The 18,109-nt window shown below is 49.9% G+C and overlaps 1 long non-coding RNA gene across 4 annotated transcripts in view; it reads right to left on the bottom strand.

Annotated features, from left to right (window-relative positions):
* LOC141581584 (uncharacterized) overlaps window positions 1-17,260 on the bottom strand; it is an 81,759-nt gene extending 64,499 nt beyond the window's left edge. For 3 of the 4 annotated variants that reach the window (XR_012514276.1, XR_012514274.1, XR_012514277.1), the window contains exon 1: window positions 1,695-2,101. This is a non-coding gene — a long non-coding RNA (uncharacterized LOC141581584). Of the gene's footprint in view, window positions 1-1,694; window positions 2,102-16,179 lie in introns of those variants that run through there. The other variant, XR_012514275.1, reaches the window with a different exon arrangement.
* Between the last annotated feature and the right edge of the window lie 849 nt (window positions 17,261-18,109).

Below are 18,109 nucleotides of genomic sequence, written 5' to 3'. Positions count from 1 at the left end.
AGGCACCCGGCTTCTCCAGGAGAGAAAGCAGAGAGGAACCCGGCCTTTGTACCACTCCCACTGCCAGCATCGCACACTCTCATGCTGCCTGATTCTGTTTGCCAGAAACGAGTTTACTAAGTCCAAACCACACCCAAAAAGAGCGGAATTAACTCCTCCTGAAGGGAGGAATGTCAGAGCACGTGGGAGTTACTTTCAGGGCCACACACAGGCTGGAGCAGCCTTCTCGACCCCCAGCCGCCCATGACCCTCAGCCGCACACCTTGCTTTTTAACATAGGGTTCATGCCAAAATCCTATAGAGTTTCCAAATCACATGCCCAGGACCCAGCCACTTAGGACCTCCAGAGGAGGGCTCCCGCCTGGCGCATTTGGGGAAAGTGCCCCGTGTTATCTGATGAACCCCCAACTGGAACATGGCTCTAGGACGCACGGGAGTGTCTGCCACCGCACACGTTTGCCAGGTGCTGGCCTCTCCGTGGGCGTCTCAGGCAGTGCTGTCGGGATGCCCGTCGTCCCCGTCTACCTGGGGAATACCCCACCCTCCTCAACCTGCTGCAATACCACCTGCGATGTGAGCGCTTCCCAGAGCCCTCGCCTGGCACAGTGAATTGCTCCTTTATCAGTGTTCCCACATCGCTGCAGAGAGAGCCCCGGTGAAGCCCAGAGAAAATGCCAATAAAGGCAGAGTGTGTGTGCTTTTCCTTCTAGCTAAGCCAGGAACCCCCCCAAGGGTAGACCCTGTGCCGCATTTATACTCACGCCCCCGCATCTGTCACTTAGGGGATGGCTGAGTCATATCAGCAAATGAATGACTAAGGGAATAATATGCGGTCAGTCTCTGAGAGCATCTTCAAGAGATGTTTCAGGAAAGGGGCAGGTTTTCTTCCTGAGTGTCAGCTGTATCCTTCAAACAAGCTCAACTTCCTGCACCTGTGTGTTTATATGCAGCTCTTATAGAAACTCGCCTTGGACCGGTGTGTTTGGATTCCAGGTGTTTGTGCCGTCGCCCTCCTATGTGCTGGTCTCTTTTCTCTTGGCAGCTTGGCCTTTTTGTTCTCTCTTCCAGCTCGAATTCGTACCTCCCAGACGGGCTGCCCCTCTGCCTCCCCTGACAGGCTTCCTTGACTCTCCGCCTTTGCTCAGGTGATTTATCCTTCTTTACATATTGTCTTATATTGCTCTCTGGCGGCTTTATGTGCCTCGTCTGATCTCTCAACTCTTCCATAAATCCCTGAGAGTGGTACTATGTCTTCTGCCAATTCTGTCTTCCCTACAGCGGGGTTCATTTTTCTACTGAGCATTTAGCAATTGTGTGACTTGATGGATGTTTTTAGCAGGTTCACCTCTTAGAGTAACACACGCTACCTGCTGTGTAAAGAGGTGATTCCAACTGCATAATGTCCCTGCAATTTTCAAGGAAAACAACAGACATGGGATGTCCTAAGTGTGACGCCCAGGCCATGGGAGGTGTCAGAGTCTCGCTGCATTCTGAACTGGCTGGGCCTGTCCAGTGGAATAGATTACGGATGCTGGTAGGAAAGGGTAAGGGATCTGAGATTGTTCTGCCGCTCTATAAGAAAACTATATGTTTTTATGACCATTATCCCTTCCAATCCTATCACATGAGGTGTCCAGGGCAGCACTTTTCCTCTATTAGCAAACAGGCTGAGGCCCAGGAGGCCCGTGACTTACTCAGGCCATTGCTGGGCTCCACTCATTCCTCTGCACCTCAGGGGTCTCCTTCTGGCTGAGGAGAAACAGGCGTGGTAACACGGTTGATCTGTCCACCGGCACTCCGAGGACGTCGGGGAACACCGCGAGGGGCAGGTGTGCTCTGTGTTCTGTGGGGTGTGGCCAGCACCAAAAAGGCGCAGGCAGGGCGGAGACTGCCCAACAGGAGGAGAGCACCTCAAACCTTGCTGTGGCTACCGGCGAATTCGGCTGCCACGGTCAGGAGGGAGTTTCCTGAGACGTTCAGCATTTAAGCAGACGCAGCTGCAGACCCTGCATCAGGAAACGAACAGATGCACTGTAAGAAACCCAACCGGATCTGATCAGAACATTCAAATGTGTGCACATGGTAGAGCGCCCACAATTCCAGTCCGTTTTGTGCTTTATAGAAGACCATGAAGAATCGAAATATTTCCTTCTGTTGTCTGAGCAACATAATTTGCACTAACAAAAATACACCTACATATATTTGCTAGTGCATAACATACATATGTTTGTGATAAGTCGACTGCTTTTTTAAAAAAATTCACATTTGTTTTCTATTCAGTTTTGTATTTTGTGTTGTGTTAGAAAAGAAGGCACAGATACTGAAGATATAAGCGAAAACACAGTGATTTTGTTAATGGGAAACATCTATCCATTTCCATTTCATTGTGCGCACATGTGATTTCCTCTGCCCTCGTTTGGTCCTGTACCAGCTAACAGTGGGTTTTCCTTCTGGGACTCGGCTCGAGCGCTCCCACGCCAGGCACTGGCCCAGGTCTGTGCCCAGCCAAGGAGCGGGGTCGTCCTCTGGAGGCTGGGAAGAGAAGGACGCGGTTGCCCACCTGAGCCTCCAGAATGGAGGGCAGCCAGGCCGGTAGACTCCACAACTCACAGAGCTGGAAGGCGACGCGTCCGTGCAGTTTTCAGCCCCTGAGTGGGTGGCAATGTGTTACAGCAGTAACAGAAAGCTAATACGAGCATTACCCAAGGGAAAGACTTTTTTTTTTTTTATTGACGAGATCCTTGGTAGACAAGAGGATTGCAAAACAAGGAAGAAAACATAGGGAAAAACAGACCATGATTTCACCAGACTTACCTAAATGTTTTAAAGACAAGGTGATATGTGCTATGAAAGGCTGTGTGTGTGTGTGTGTGTGCGCGTGCGCATCTGTGCGTTTGTGTGTGTGTACGTGCCTGTGCGTGTGTGTGCACGCGCGTCTGTGCGTGTGTGCACGTGTGCATGTGCGTGCCTGTGCATGCGTGTGTGTGTCTGTGCGTGTGTGCGTGTGTGTGTGCATGTGCATGCATGTGCATGTGTGTGTGCGTGTGTCTGTGCGTGCACATGCAAATTCATGCATTCAACATCTGCTTCGAGTATTCCATGTTCATTTAGCTGGAGTCAAAGGAAGCTTTTTAAAAAGGTAAGACTGGCCCACTCTTCAAGAAATTCACAGTGCACTGCAATAGGACATGGATGCAGGGGGCGAGTTGCATGCGATGGGATGGTGCTTTCACAGAAACGAACAAGGCCATAGCGCACTGCAACAGGACATGCTATTCAGGGCACGAGTGTTGCATGTGGTGGGATGGTGCTTTCCCAGAATTAAACAAAGGTGCCGTGGGAGCAGAATTGGGAAACAACACAGCCTAGAAGGCCGGGTGGGGAATAGGACCCTCCAGACAGATGAGGACAGGTGAGCTCAGCTTGGCAGAGGGTGGCTGTCCCGGCTGGGCAGAAAGGGCAGCAGGGAGAGAGGCTCAGAGGCAGCAATGCCCATGCTGGGCCCCCAAGGTGAGGCGACATCCTGTGTGGCAGGGATCCAGGTGTGGAGCCAGGGGCCACGTTGGCACTTCCCTGCCCTTTGGGGAAGTTCATCTATGGCATGTAACGCTCTTCCCAGGTGAGCTTTAAATGCCCCTGAGACACGACTGCTGAAACTCCTGAGGGTTCATTTCATGTTACTTATCATGGGCTGACCCCTTCATCCTTCGGTCACCCAGGACAGTCTCCATCATCCCCTGAACAGTTATTTAAGGGAAGAATTGTAACGAGTTTTCCTCTGGGGCATGGAGAGCAAAAGAGTCAGGCAGAAAGACAAAAAAGAAACAAAAGAAAAAAGCTGGAGGGAAAATTCTTTTGTATGAACATAAGTCAGTGGTTATTTTTATAAGAATTACTCTAATTTTTAAAAAAATACTGTGTTGAACACAATTCCACCTAGGGCCATTGCTAGAAAATTTCAGGACTTCAAGAAAATCTCACTGGTATTATCTGCCTGCACCCTCAAGGTATGTTTATTTAAGAATTTGGCTTAAATAAAATATGAAGAAAAACAGCACTAAATGACCTCTGATCAGTCCAAGACAAGCACAGGAAGAGGAGATGGGAGGCCATCCTGCATCCCTGCTGTCTCCCATGGGGACTGGGGACTGGGTACCGGGTACCGAGCAGGAATGGAGGGACCTAAGCTCTTCTTTTCATTGTGGTTTTTGAGGCAGAGTCTTGCTCTGTAACCCAGGCTGGAGTGCGATGGCATAATTTTGGCTCACTGCAACCTCCACATTCCAGACTCAAGCAATTCTCACGCCTCAGCGCCCCGAGTAGCTGGGATTACAGGTGCGTGCCACCACTCCTGACTAGTTTTCACATTTTTAGTAGAAATGGGGTTTCATCATTTTGGCCAGGCTGGTCTTGAACTCCTGACCTCAGTTGACCTACCCACCTCGGCCTCCCGAAGTGCTATGAGTACAGCCGTGAGCATCGTGCATGGCCTGGGACCTGAGCCCTTCTCAGCACCTGTGGCTGCTACCATCCTGGCTGCCTCCTTGGTCCCCACTTACCTGAACATTAAAGAAAATCTACGTTTCTCAAATAATTGAAAAAAAAAAAAACTAAACAATTTGTCATATACTAAGTTAACCTTTCCTCCACTATTACACTCATGCTTTTTCCCTGAGGTGATGGATGCACCCCCAGTATTCCCCTTTCACAACATTGTCTCTGACAGGGAAGTGCAATGCCCTGGGCCCCAGCATCCAGCAGATCTGTGGAAGGCCCTCCGACCTCCAACCTCCGACCTCCGACCTCCAACCTCCGACCTCCGACCTCCCACCTCCGACATCCCACCTCCGACCTCCGACCTCTGACCTCCCACCTCCGATCGACCTCCGACCTCCCGCCTCCGGCCTCCGACCTCCGACCTCCGACCTCCCACCTCCGACCTCCGACCTCCGACCTCCAACCTCCAACCTCCCACTGCCCGTGCTGGCTGGACCAGCTTCGGCCTCCAGCCCAGCTCTGTGAAAACGGGGAAATGTGTCCCTGCTGGAGCTCACAGGGGAGCAGAGCCGCCTGTCGAGGCTTGCGTGGGTTCGGTGCCTGCCCTCAACTGCTTCCTGTCCCAGGGAGGCACTAACCCTGCAGTGCGAAGTGACAGACATCTGGTCAAAAATTCAAGTCGGTTAAAGGTAGGAGCGTCCTCACAAGTGCTTACTAAAGGGCTCTCGAAAAATAAAAAATAAAAAATAAAAAAAACCTGGGTAATGTGGCATTTGCCAATTTCGTGGCAAAAATCCACCGTGGCTGATTCCAGGCCCTGGTGAGCACACCACTGACTGCAGACCCAGATGCCAGTGGGGAATCCGTGAGTGTGAGCATTTCCCATGGAAACACAGGGGCTTCCTCCATAGCCTCAGCACAGAGCAGACCTTGCAAAGTAGCGGTTCAATATAAAGAAGCCTTTAAAAGATGAAAATGTAGAATTCATATTAGGAATTCTACATGCCAACATGGAATGTTAATTGAAATCATTTTAAAATACCATAAACAACATCAAGGAGAGAAATTATGTAATCTTCATCACAGATATTTTCAAAATTACTTTTAAAAAAGACTAACAACCCAATAAAAAGTGTGAAAATGACATGAACAAGAGTTTTGAGAAACAAAAAATTGGAGGATCCTTTACTAGATTAATGCTCAACTTCACTCAGAGTAAATGATACAAAAATGAGGTATTTTTGACCTAGACTCATTTCTGAAAGTTTAATAGTACACCTGTTGAGGCTGAGGAGAAACAGTCATCTTTGCGTGCTGCTCCTGGGAATGTAAATTGCTACCATTTTAGAGGGAAAATGTACAATATCTACCAAAATTTAAAATGCTAGGTTGGGTGAGGCGGCTCACACCTACAATCCCAGAACTTTGAGAGGCCAAGGTGGTGGATCACCTGAACGCAGGAGTTCGAGACCACCCTGGCTAACCTGGCAAAACCCCGTCTCTACTAAAAATACAAAAATTAGCTGGGCATGGTGGTGGGTGCCTGTAGTCCCAGCTACTCGGGAAGCTGAGGCAGGAGGATTATTTGAACCAGGGAGGCAGAGTTTGCAGTGAGTCAAGATCACACCACTGCACTCCAGCCTGGGTAACAGAGGGAGGCTCCATCTAAAAAAAAATTAAAAAATTAAAATGCTGATACTCTTTGACCCACTCTGGGAAGGTACCCTACAGATATACTTGCATAGGGTTATTTATGGGAAGATTCTTTGTAACAGTGAAATGTTAGAAGAGCAACTCAAGAGTCCATAAAAGAAGACAAGTGAGAGTGTGGTAAACCCATAGAATGCAATACGTGCGACTGTCATGAAAATGGAGCAAATTCTATGCACACTAGTGTTTAAAGATCTCCAAGGTAGATTACATTAATAATAAAAAAGCAATGTCAGATGTGTGAATTGTACGCAATCTTTTGTCTAAAAAACTCAGGAAAGAATAAAAATACATTTATTTTATATGCATTAATACGAACCAGAAGCATATGAACAAATGATCGTGGCTTTCTAGTGAAGCGGGGACTGGCGAAGGCAGGAGGTGGGTGAATGGAACACGAGCATTTCTCAATGTGTTACTTCTTATGTATTTTTGAACCATGTGAATATGCTACCTATTCAAAAATGTATGTTAATAGGTTTAAGAAATAAATAACAGGTTAAACAAGGTTAGGTCACAGCTGGTAGATTCCAGACCTTAAATAGACCTACCCTGTATAATGCAACCTTTCTAAAGATAGAATCCTTTGTAGCTAAGTGCCAAGTGTTCCTGCTACTCCTCTCATGATAGTAAAAGAGTCAAGAGAAGTATTGATAAGAGCTGGTGTCCTTGGAGCGTGCCTTGTACGCTGGGGACAGGGCTCAGTGGTTTGTGTTATGTTGTATATTCCACAGTTATAATGCCCATTTCATAGAGGAACCTACTGAGGCATAGAGAAGCGAAGACACAGCCCCAGGTCCACAGTTGGTCAGGACAGAGTCAGTGCTCGGGGCCAGCCCACTGCACTGCAAGCGAAGGTCCCTCGCAAGCTTTCCGCCTTCCCCGGAGACACACGGTCACCCAAAGGGCAACAATCCACCTTGCAATGGAACACTTACTCAGGGACTTCTGTGCTCTGTGGACTGTTTATCTCCAGAGCAGTCGGCATCAGAGAGATGCTGGGTCATCAGAAGAGCTGAAGATGAAACCCGGCCCCCCGCTGTGGACGTTCACTGCGCCCCACACTGTGCACACATTGTGGTGTGTGCAGGGAGACCTCTGTGTCCACGGATCAGTCCCTGGCACGGTGATGGGGCCAGCCACGCCACCTACCACGTGGATGTGGCATCCACCTGAGATGTTGACCCAGTCTCTGTCACCTTCTGTGAGCATTTCACTAGCATTCTATGTTCTCTGTTCCACAACATCTGTGTCTTCTGCTTCCCCCCTCTTCGTCTCTCTTGGATTTTGTCTCGTTCTCCCCAGCCCTCCGCTGCTGCTCCGCTGGCTCCCTGCGGCAATTCCCCTCCTTCTGCCCTCCCCCCACTAGCAGCTGCGCCAGGCTCCTTAGAGACAGACCTGCTTTTTCTCCACACTGCTGTTCTCCACAGCCTTCTGTAAGATCGAATGTGGAAGAAACTGCCCATTCTGAGAATGTGCTTGATACATTGAAATGCCAGGAAGCTCCCTAAATCCATGTTATTTTTTAATGGTAGCTTCTGTGATCTGTGAATTCTATGGAAAGGAGCTGGCTATTTTTAAAATCAAGAAAATTGACTCTATAGTTTAAGTAAATTCTATATTTAAGTAAAAACAAATATATATTTAAGTAAAACAAATTTCATATTTAAGTAAAACAATTCTATATTTAGGTACAAATCCTGTATTTAAGTAAATTCTATCTTTAAGTAAAACTGCATTTATAAAGTTTTCCCATATTAGCGTTGTCCCTCCAGAGACTCTAATATGTAAGTCTAGATGCTTCTGTGAAACACAGCAGTGAAAGCCCAGCACCTGCATGGACCTGTCCACGTGTGGTTGTAGATCAGCAAGATACCACGCCAAATGCAGCCACTGAACTTCCTCACCATGCTTAGACTGTGCCTGTGCCACGGTGAGGGAACAAAACCTTTTGAGTCAATGGAAATTCTAGCATGGGAAAAGGTCAACACGGATACTTCAACCATATCAGAAGGCTGTGCCCAAAGGATCAGTCAGCTGCTCAGCCACATTCCAATCCTCCTTGCAAGTTTGATAGAAATGAGGAAACCACCACCAGAAGGAGAGATTCTGTGACTCATGGTCACAAGCCCCCTCCCCACACAGGACTAGGGGCAAAGCCTCGGCAACTGAGAATTACTTGCGGATAGAAGCCCAGGCATCCCCGGCCATCAGCGGCAACCCTCCTGGGCCCCTTCCACCCTTCCGTGCTGTGGACGCTTTGACTTTCGCCTGCTCGGTGAACTGCATGCCTGCTCACGCTCTCGGTCTGCGAACGCTTGTGTGGAGCTGGAATACTCACCATGCGGGTAAGGCTCTCTGCTCAACTCTTAGAGCTACGGAAGCCGAGAACCTGAGCCCGAAGCCCAAGCTGCAAATCCGGTGACAATGGAGGAAGAGGGGGCTGTCACCGAGCAGACAGCCCTTCATCTTCATATGGTTTTACCATTTTGTAAATAGGTTCTCAGTTGCTTCAAAAAGTTCACCATACCTGCATTGTGTGAGCCAACAATTCCACTCCTAGGCATGTACCCAAGACAAATGGAGCAATAGCCACAGGCTGTGGGACTATACAGCAGCTTTCGTCATAGCAGCCCCGAACTGGAACGAACCTAAATGTCTCCCGCCAGGGGAACGGGCAAACAAATTGCGGTGAGTTCATATTATGAAACTGCAGAGCAATCAAAAGGAACAAGCTCCCTGAGAACCTAACGATACGGGCAGATCCGAAAACTGTGCAGAACAAAGAAGCCAGACAAACAGAGTGAGTCCCTCCTCTACGAAGGCCAGGAACTGGCAGAACTGATTTGTCAGGACAGAAGTCAGATCAGTGGTGAGAGGACTAGAATTGACGGGAACACTCTCTGGGTGACAGAAAACTTGCATATTTTGATATGATGTGGGTTATATGGATTTGATATGATGTGGGTTATATGGATTTGATAGGATTTGGGTTATATGGAGCTTTGCACTTGTCGAAACTCACTTTAACTCTTAATGTCTGGAAATCACACCTCAAAACGTTGCTGAATCATTTTGTTGGTCCCTTCCATCACCTGTGTCACAAACTCGGGAAATGTATCTATGATAAGCAGAAAACTAACAAAACGATGAGACCAGAATGACAGCAACCAGCCCAAGTACCACTTCTAGCTCCAGGAAAGCTGTGTGACGCTGAATAGACTGCTCAACCTCTCTGAAGCTGGTGTTCTGATCTTCAAATGGGGATAAAAGATCTACCAGTCGAAGTGAGTGTGCCCAGCCTGCGGTATGTTCACTTGCTAGAGCTTCGGTAGGAAAATAGCACAAACTGGGTGGCTTTAAACTACAGGAATTCACTGTCTCATCATCCTGGAGGCTAGACGTCTGAAATCCAGGTGTCACAGGCCGTGCTCCAAGACTCTGGGTGGAACCCTCCTTGCCTCCTCCTGCTTCTGGTGGTGCCAGCGATCCTTGCAGTTCTCGGCTCGTAACGCGTCCCTGCGACCTCTGCCGTCACCTTCAGGCTGTGCTCACCCTGCCAGTCGCTGTCTTCATATGGCGTTTCCTTATTTTTGTAAGGGCAGCAGTTACACTGGGTTAGAATCCACCCTACTCTAATGTGGCCTCATCGAATTACAGCTGCAAGGACTCTGTTTTTAAATAAAGCCACATGCAGAGGTACCCGATTTGGGACTTTGAACTCTTTGAGACACACGGTTCAACTTATAACAGAAAAGAGTCAGGGGTCTGGAAATCCTGTGTCAATGAGATTGAGCCAGTCAGTAGTTAATGGCAGTTCACGCACCTCTGCTGCTAATTTGGAAGAACTTGTAAAAGGGGTGAGGGATCTGATAGAAAGCCCTCCCTCATGTAACTGATGAGATGAGGATTCTCCTTTTCCCCACAGACACTGGAAAGGGCCCCTGAGCTGTCAGCCAAATCCAATTGCCAGTGGAAAGCAGGTGACCGTCAGGGGGCCGTGGGGGTTAGACGCGTCTGGGCCTGCCCGGCTCGTGGTGGCGCCGACCCACACAGCATACCTTCCCGGAGCCGGCGTGACTCCTGGGAGACCACAGTTCCTGAGAAAATAAAAAGCAAGTGTAGACTGGACGGGTCACAAAGACCCCGCGGGGAGCTGGCTGCGGACACCCATGCAGTCCAGTCCTGTGGGCACACAGTTGGGCCTTACGGGAAAAAAAAAAAGGCTTAAGTTAAAACTGCAACAGCTTTTCCAGGAAAGAATTTTTTAAGCCCAGGGACACAAAAAGCGCTGCTTTGGAAACCTTCTAGCAGAGTGGAACATGAAGGCGAGCACACCCCCGCCCAGGGTTCACTCGGGAGGACCCAGGGGCCTCATGCTGGAGCCCGGTGGGAGCCAGGAACTGCCTTCTGTGGATTACAGCTGAAACCGGCTGGCATTCAGAATCTCTGACAAAAGGCCAGTGACTAAGTCCCAGCTTCTACAGCTTCCCAGACCCTGTTCAGCAGCAAGGTGCTGCAAAACCCAGACGAGCCAGCCTCACTTCCGGGGACGCCCCTGACACACAGGCGTGGGAGCCATGCTCCCCACGCCCATCGGAACCAGCGATTCTGATCTCTCATCCCACTGCAATAGCCCCACAGGAGCCCCCCTCGTGCCGCTCAGCCGGGCTGGGGCTGCTGGGGAGCCCCCGTGTTCCCTGGGCTCTGCCCTGCCTGCCTCAGCAGCCACTGCTCCTGACTTCCATCTTCCACGCAGGTTCTCCAGCAAAGGCCATGTGAGGGAGGAGGGGGGAAACCGGGAGAGGCTCCGGAATCTAAAGGAAACAAGGAGGGCTTTTTCCCAAATGCTCCAGAGGATGTGTGTAACTCTCTTCTGCAGACAGAAGCTTTGTCGATACTGCGCTGAGTTCCTGCAGTATTCGGTGTCCTAACTAAGCGGTTACGCTTCCTCTAGTCTATGTGAGCTGGTCTGGGAAGACAAGCATCCTTCCCAACTTAGTCTACACAAGAGAGTGCTTTGTTTTAAGAATTGAAAACAACAACAACAACAACAAGACTTGTGAAAAGAGCTTTGAAACACAATTCATCAGCACATTTTCTTTTCATGGTATTTATATATTAAAAACACGTGCATGCGGGTTCGCCAACATTAGAATAAGACTTACAAGGATAGAAATCTACGCGTTTGCAGAGTTGTCTGTTTTGCTCAGAAACGGACCATGATAACATTGTGGCGTCGTGAAGTGCTGAGGTGCTGCAGATAGCACAGGCGAGACCGTTTGAACTCCAGAAGGCTGTCACTCACAAAAACTAGCAAGAGACAGTCCCCAGGAAATCCAGGATTTATCACTGAGTTCTCATGTATGAAAGTTTGTGGGATTTGTAATGACAGGAGCGACCTCCCAGAAAACCGTGAAAGCCATTTATCCACTGTGGTTTTGCACTTAATGGACTTTGCCTCCGATAATTTAGGAAAATGTCTTTTGTTGTGCATAGGAGGCTGAGTGCCGTTGAGAATGTGCCGAGCCCTGCAGCCTGTCTCCCAGGCATTCTCCACCTCAAGAAGCGGCTCTAATAACAGATTAATGACTGGGTGCCAAGGAGCAATGAGGTCCACCCATCTTGTCGAGGCGCTGAGCTAATCTCCTTAAACCTTTGTACAATCGCGGGGCCAATCACCCAAATGATGCTGTCAATGTGCTTTTAAAACCTCACTTTAAAGAAGGAGATCAAATGGGGGGTAATTGAAAGGGACAGCGATGTGAGGGGGTTCCTGAGATGCCCTCCCCACGATGACTATGAATACAGCACGCACCACCCACATGACAGGAGGGCAAGCGTGGCTGGACCCTGGAAGGGAACTCCGCAGGAAGGACGAGGTCTGTTTGGCTGCTGCTGTGGCTTTTGCTGCTGGTGGGCTTTGAGGAAAAACTGACTGGCTGGGCTCCCTGTCTTCTTCTCCTGCCGAAGTCTCTACAGCGAGGACCCTCCCGTCCTGACAGTCCCAGTTCTGCATCTTGAGGTCCCTCTGACCTCCTGGCTGACCCTCCATGAAACCCAGGCTCACCCAGGACCTGAAGACACCCTATTCATCCATTTGTGCTACTTAATAAAGTGAGTTCTGGGCCAGGCATCGTGACTCATGCCTGTAATCCCTGTACTTTGGGAGGCCGAGGTGGGTGGATCACGAGGTCAAGACCAGCCTGGCCAACATGGTGAAACCCCGTCTCTACTAAAAGTACAAAAAATTAGCTGGATGTGGTGGCATACATCTGTAGTCCCAGCTACTCAGGAGGCTAAGGCAGGAGAATTGCTTGAATCCAGGAGGTGGAGATTGCAGTGAGCCAAGATCGTACCACTGCACTCCAGCCTGGGCAACAGTGCGAGACTCCACCAAAAAACAAAAAACAATGAATTCTGAACATCCCAGCAGCTGCAGTCTCGGTGGCTCAGTGGGGTGGACCGGATCGCTACTGCCAAGTCCTCACCCTCCCTGCACTAGATGCGTCATCACGGACTGTGAGGTCCCTCCTACTTCGATGGAGGGCACAGCCCATCCCCGCCATTGAGGTCAGGATTGCCTGTGCAACCTTCATGCCTCTACAGCCTTCATTTTTGGCACTGAAGGCCAGAGGAGGACTGGTGTGGTTTTGCTTCAGGAGTGGGTCAGCTGGGCTCAGTTCAGGTGTGTTCCACGCTCATCAGCCTCACGGCCAGGGGGCCACCTGAGACACACTGTCCCCTGACCGAACTCAGAGAGCAAGAGGAGTGAGGAGATGCGCTCGCGCCCTTGCGTCAGCCTGTCCACATGCACAGCTGGCCGTGGACACAACCAAGGCGCAGTCCAATGACCCTGACACTAGTCCCAGGGACGGATGAGGGCCTGGGGGCAGGAATCCTCCCCTTCCCAAACCCTAGACTCTGTACAATGGAAGGGCAACCAAATACACAGGGAGACGGGCAGACTCACAAGTTATCAGAATAAAAGCCAGTGCACACCCCCGGCAACAGCAGAGGCCACAAACCTTGGAAAGAGCCGTTTTTACGGAGGCAGCACCAGCTTGCAGAGGCTGAGCTTCCTGTGGCCCTGATTCTGCATTACTGAACTACTCGTAGAACCACTGTTATGAGCCTCAACGCTTCCGTGCTGGTCCCATTGCACGACTTTATACCAACCCTGAAATACCCACCGGGCCTGGCGATCTTCTCCACGATGCAGAGGTCTGTCCCAGGCACCGAGCTGGGCCAAGCCTGTGCGCAGCCCGCCCGTCGGACTCTGAGTCCACAGTGTCGAAGTCCTGCTGCATTTGCGCCCTGTGGCCTGATCCCCGACATCATCTCACCCTCCGACCACCCAACCCACGACTCCTGGACACAGAAAGAAATATCTCCTCCACTAGGAACATAGGCGCCAACACCGAACGCAGCCAGAATCCACGGTCACACCAGAAAATGTTGCTTTGACAATTCTCCCCGGGAATTTTGACATCAAGCACAGAAACCACTACAAAAGCCAGTGCTGAGATTGAATTTTCTTTTCTTTTTCCCTTTTCTTTCCTTTTCTTTTCTCACCAATGCATCCACTTGTTTGGACCAGCAGGTCCTCAGGACAGGCAGGAGATGAGTCACATCTGACTTCACAAAAGTGCTTTAGCCTTTTCACAATCTCCATTTAAAGCCAGCCAGGCCTTTTAGAATTGCCCATCTCCCAGGAACGTTTGTAACGAGGCTAGGAAGGAAGTGTACGCTCAGGTCGGCAGCCCTGGCTCCCGGAGGCAGGCTCTCCCGTGCAGCAGCAGCTGCCAGCCCCAGGCTCAGGCTTCATAGTTTCTCATGCCTTCAACAAGTCCTCCCTGGAGGAGGGGCAGAGCAAGCGGCATATTCTCCTTCTAATGAGCACAGCGTGCTAGTGTCTCTCGGAGGGGGCCCGGCTCTCCTCACGTTCCTCTGGGCCCAGGCTCCCTGCCAGCCTTTTCTCTTCCCCAGAGCATTCAATCGCTGTCAACAGAGCCAGACAAGAATAGAAACCGCTCAGAGACTCTCTTTTGTTTCGCTGGGACACTTCAGCACATTCTCATGGATCCTTCAAAGGAAGGCAATTATCTGATCATTCTTGGGAGCAATTAAAATGTGGAAGGATACATCCTGCTTTAACCCTCGGAGTCCGTCTTTCCAAATCACATGGGCCATCGATTACAACATCAACAAACCCCACATAACCCTCCAAGGAATGAGGTGTGCCCTGTGCAGTTGAAAACCAATAACCCATGGCACGAAGGTTTGTATGGATGATTGGCTCAGCTGGAATTGTGCCCCACTAGAGGAGACTTTTTAAACGTATTCCTAGTTGCAAGTCCAGGAGCAAGGGAAGCGAGGCCCTCAGGGTTCTATGTGAGCCAGGGAAGGGGAGGAGAGCAGAGACCCTGAAGCAGAGGTGGAAGATTCGCAGACCCCTGGAAGTATGCGAAAGTTTGCTTTGAGCTGCTCCTTCATTCATGGGAGTCTCTCTAGTACAGATAACTCCCTTCCTAAAATGGGAAGAGCGCTGTTTGCACAGAGAGAAGCGGTAGTCCCAATACTGTACCTCTGTCCATGCCTCCAGAAAGCCCAAGGAAGGGGGCAGGTGGTTCACCTGCAAGTGATCTCCAGCCTAAAGCAGAGAGATGGATGGTCAAAGCCCCCGCACGGTTTATCCTGCTCACCTCGATACAACCATGTTACATCTCTGTAAAGGCGACACAGGGAGCACGATCTGGCTGTTGTAGCAAGGGTGAAGTGAGGTGGGACGTGCCACATGAGTGATATGCGCCCAGCTCACAGCACGCACCTTCATCAGTGGTCACCAGCCGATATGCTAGTGAACCTGAGAGTGGCCCTTCCCAGCGTGAAAGGCTGGGGGGTTTGTGATCAGCACTCAAGGCATAGCAGAAAGAAATCTAGGCTATTTGTTGAGACTCAGCGTGTTTGGTCAGGGAAAAATAGAATCCATGCTCATGCATCCTTTAAATCGTATCTCAACAGAGGGTTAAAGTGTTGGTTTGGGGTGTGAGAATGATAGCTTTATTCATTCAGGAGTCTCTCAAAGAAGAGGATGGAGAGACAGACACCATTCCATGAAATGATCACTTTTCCCAGGCGATCCCACCAAGGAAGGCCAAAGAACCTCCCCCCGAAGCTTCCCCTTTGGAAATGGAGATCACAGCCACCTGCCAATATAACCGTGACGGTTATTTTTAGGTGGAATGTCCCACCGTTTCCTATACCTCACTCTCACCCTCATTACGGCATTAGGATGGAATTACCTTGCTCTCTTCTGAAACACTAGCTTATCCCTGGCGCCAGCGACAAATATGAGCAGCTTGTCTGAGGGAAAGGTCCCCTACTTAGGAGTTAAACTTCCCCCAATCACAGATCCCTTTGCTGAAACAACGAAAATTTTAGGTAAGTTCTGGATTGAACTGTTTCTCTCCCTTTGAAACAACTGGAAGTTTAGTCGCAACAAATAAAAATGGCTCTAGTATCACGTGGTCACGACATAGCACTTTTATAAATTTTTATTTTTCACTTTACACCTCACTATATGGGCATGCTACCTTCAATTCAACCCCAGGTTAAATCGAAACCTCTCGACCCTTCACTTAAAGACAAACGCAAGGCAGCTGCTGTGCTGGGGAATTGTGAATAAGAGACGGAGCCATTATTTGAAAGGTTTCACATTCTGATGAACAGAAAGATTATTTTGGAAAATCTATAGCAGAGAGTAGTATAATTATAACTTAGACTTGCGTGGTGCTCAATCCAAACTCATCTCCACACTGAACGTGGTTTTCTAACAATAACATCCCTCCAAAAAAGGGGCAGCCTACAAATGAACATGAGCGTAAGATGCATTTCCTGTCCAGCTAAAAATAAACCTGCAGACATTTGAAAGCAGCACAGAATCTTTTCTCACAGTGAAAACACACTCACCCGTGTCGCTGGGCCAAGGCTTTGACGTCTTAAAAATCATTATGGTGAAAAATAAATGCAACCTATACCACGAGCTATCGTTAGAAACCCTTGAGAAAAATGCCTCAAGGAGCGAACTCTAAGTGCACTTGCTAAAAAGGAAACCAGTTCCCTTGGGCGTTGTTAAAGGTCGAGTTGTTTTCTCCAAAAACGATGTTGAAGTCCTAACCCCCAGGACCTCAGAATGTCACCTCATTTGGAAATAGAGTCCTTGCGGGTGTGATTAATTAGAACGAGGTCACATTGGAATGGGGGCCCCTCATCCGGTACAACTGCTGTCCTTATAAAAAGAGGGAAACGCCGCGTGAAGGCCGAGTCACACTGGAACCCTGGTGTGCAGTGAAGGCGGGGGTCACAGCCTGCAGGAGGGTCCACGGGCACCGTCCGCCCCACCAGAAACCAGGAAGAGGCAGGACAGCCTCTACCCCCGAGCCTCAGAGAGAGCCTGGCCTTGATATCACCTTGTTCGTAGAATTCCAGCCTCCAGAGCCATGAGACACCAATCCCTGTTGTTTTCAGCCAGGCGGTTTGTGGCACTTCGTTTCAGCAGCCCTAGGAAGTGAACACGGGCACAAACGCGAACCACTGAAGATTTCACTCTCGGCAGTAGATGTCAACCGGCCTTCCACGTTTTTTTTCTGGCTGCAGGTTAGGCGCTCCCAGCTAAGGGGTGGGTGTGCGGGGAGTGGGGAGGGAGGCGCTTCTGCTTCTGTGGCTCCCCCAGGGTCTCTTCTCACCACATCTTCTGCCGCTCTGTGGATCTGATGCCCGACACACAGCAGCCCGGCTTGGTGGAGTGTCCAGCACCATGTCGCCGCCAGCCTTCTGGGCATTCCAAGCTCCTGGCAGGATCCGGATGCTGTGTGTCTGACCCTCACTAACCAGGAGAGGGTGAGCTCTCCTACAAAAGACTGAGACATCTTCTCTGCCTTCTCATTTCCATGTCCACAAAAAAATCAGTGCAGTGGACACTAGAGCCGCCCCTCCCTTCCTTCTCTTCCCCACCAACACACACTCTGGCAGTCCTGGCACCAGCGTGGGATCCACCTCGCGCGCACCACATGCACCCACCCCACCTCCAGGGAGAAACACATCAGTGAGAGCAACAGCTCTGTCCTCAACTCAGTAGGAGCCAACACCCCACTCCTCCCCTTGGTTGCTACTTCAAAAGGTTTTCTTCATTTGCTTCTTTCTACTTATCATTAACATTGTTCAGGCTGGATAAGCTTAAAGTGTGTCCCTTAACATACTGGGTCTGTTTTTACTCTGTCATTTTATAATTAAACAGGGTCTGACTGCAGTTACCGTTGGCCCATGTATGCCTAATCCTACCAAATCCTAGCCATGAAACAGGTGATATGTGTATAGATGAAAACAGTGGGTTAAAAGGATGTTTCCAGAAGTGTTAAGGCATCCACGCGCGCGCGCGCACACACACACACACACACACACACATTCTCCCCACTGAAGATCGTTTGGAACCGTGAATGCCGGGAAGCACTGCAGGAACTCCAGTGGGAGATCCCCCACCAGTCCTAACGCATTTCCCTGCAGAGCGTCAGCGTGCACTCCATGGCCCACCTTCAGCGCCTGCACAGAACTGGGGTCCCTGAGTATTCTGTGCACTCCTCAGTCATGGTCTATTACAATCACCCTCGTTGTTGCTGGCTTCTGTCTCTCAACTGTGCATGGGTCAGCATGCTGCAGCGAACAACTGACATTAAGGACCATAGGATGAAGGGACATTTTACCAGCATGAGGGCTGGGTTTAGGAACACTGGAAAAGTTTAGTCCACTAGCCCAGGGGTCATCAGGCCACCTCAGGGCTTCAGGAAGTGGGGAGAAGTCTGACCCATGGCCCCAGAGGGCAGCCACATAGTTTTTGTTTGTT

This window comes from Saimiri boliviensis, chromosome 16, assembly GCF_048565385.1.
Source record: "Saimiri boliviensis isolate mSaiBol1 chromosome 16, mSaiBol1.pri, whole genome shotgun sequence".
Lineage (NCBI taxonomy): Eukaryota > Metazoa > Chordata > Mammalia > Primates > Cebidae > Saimiri > Saimiri boliviensis.
The sequence above is the reverse complement of the archived record's forward strand: the minus strand, read 5'-3'. Positions and strand labels throughout refer to the sequence as shown.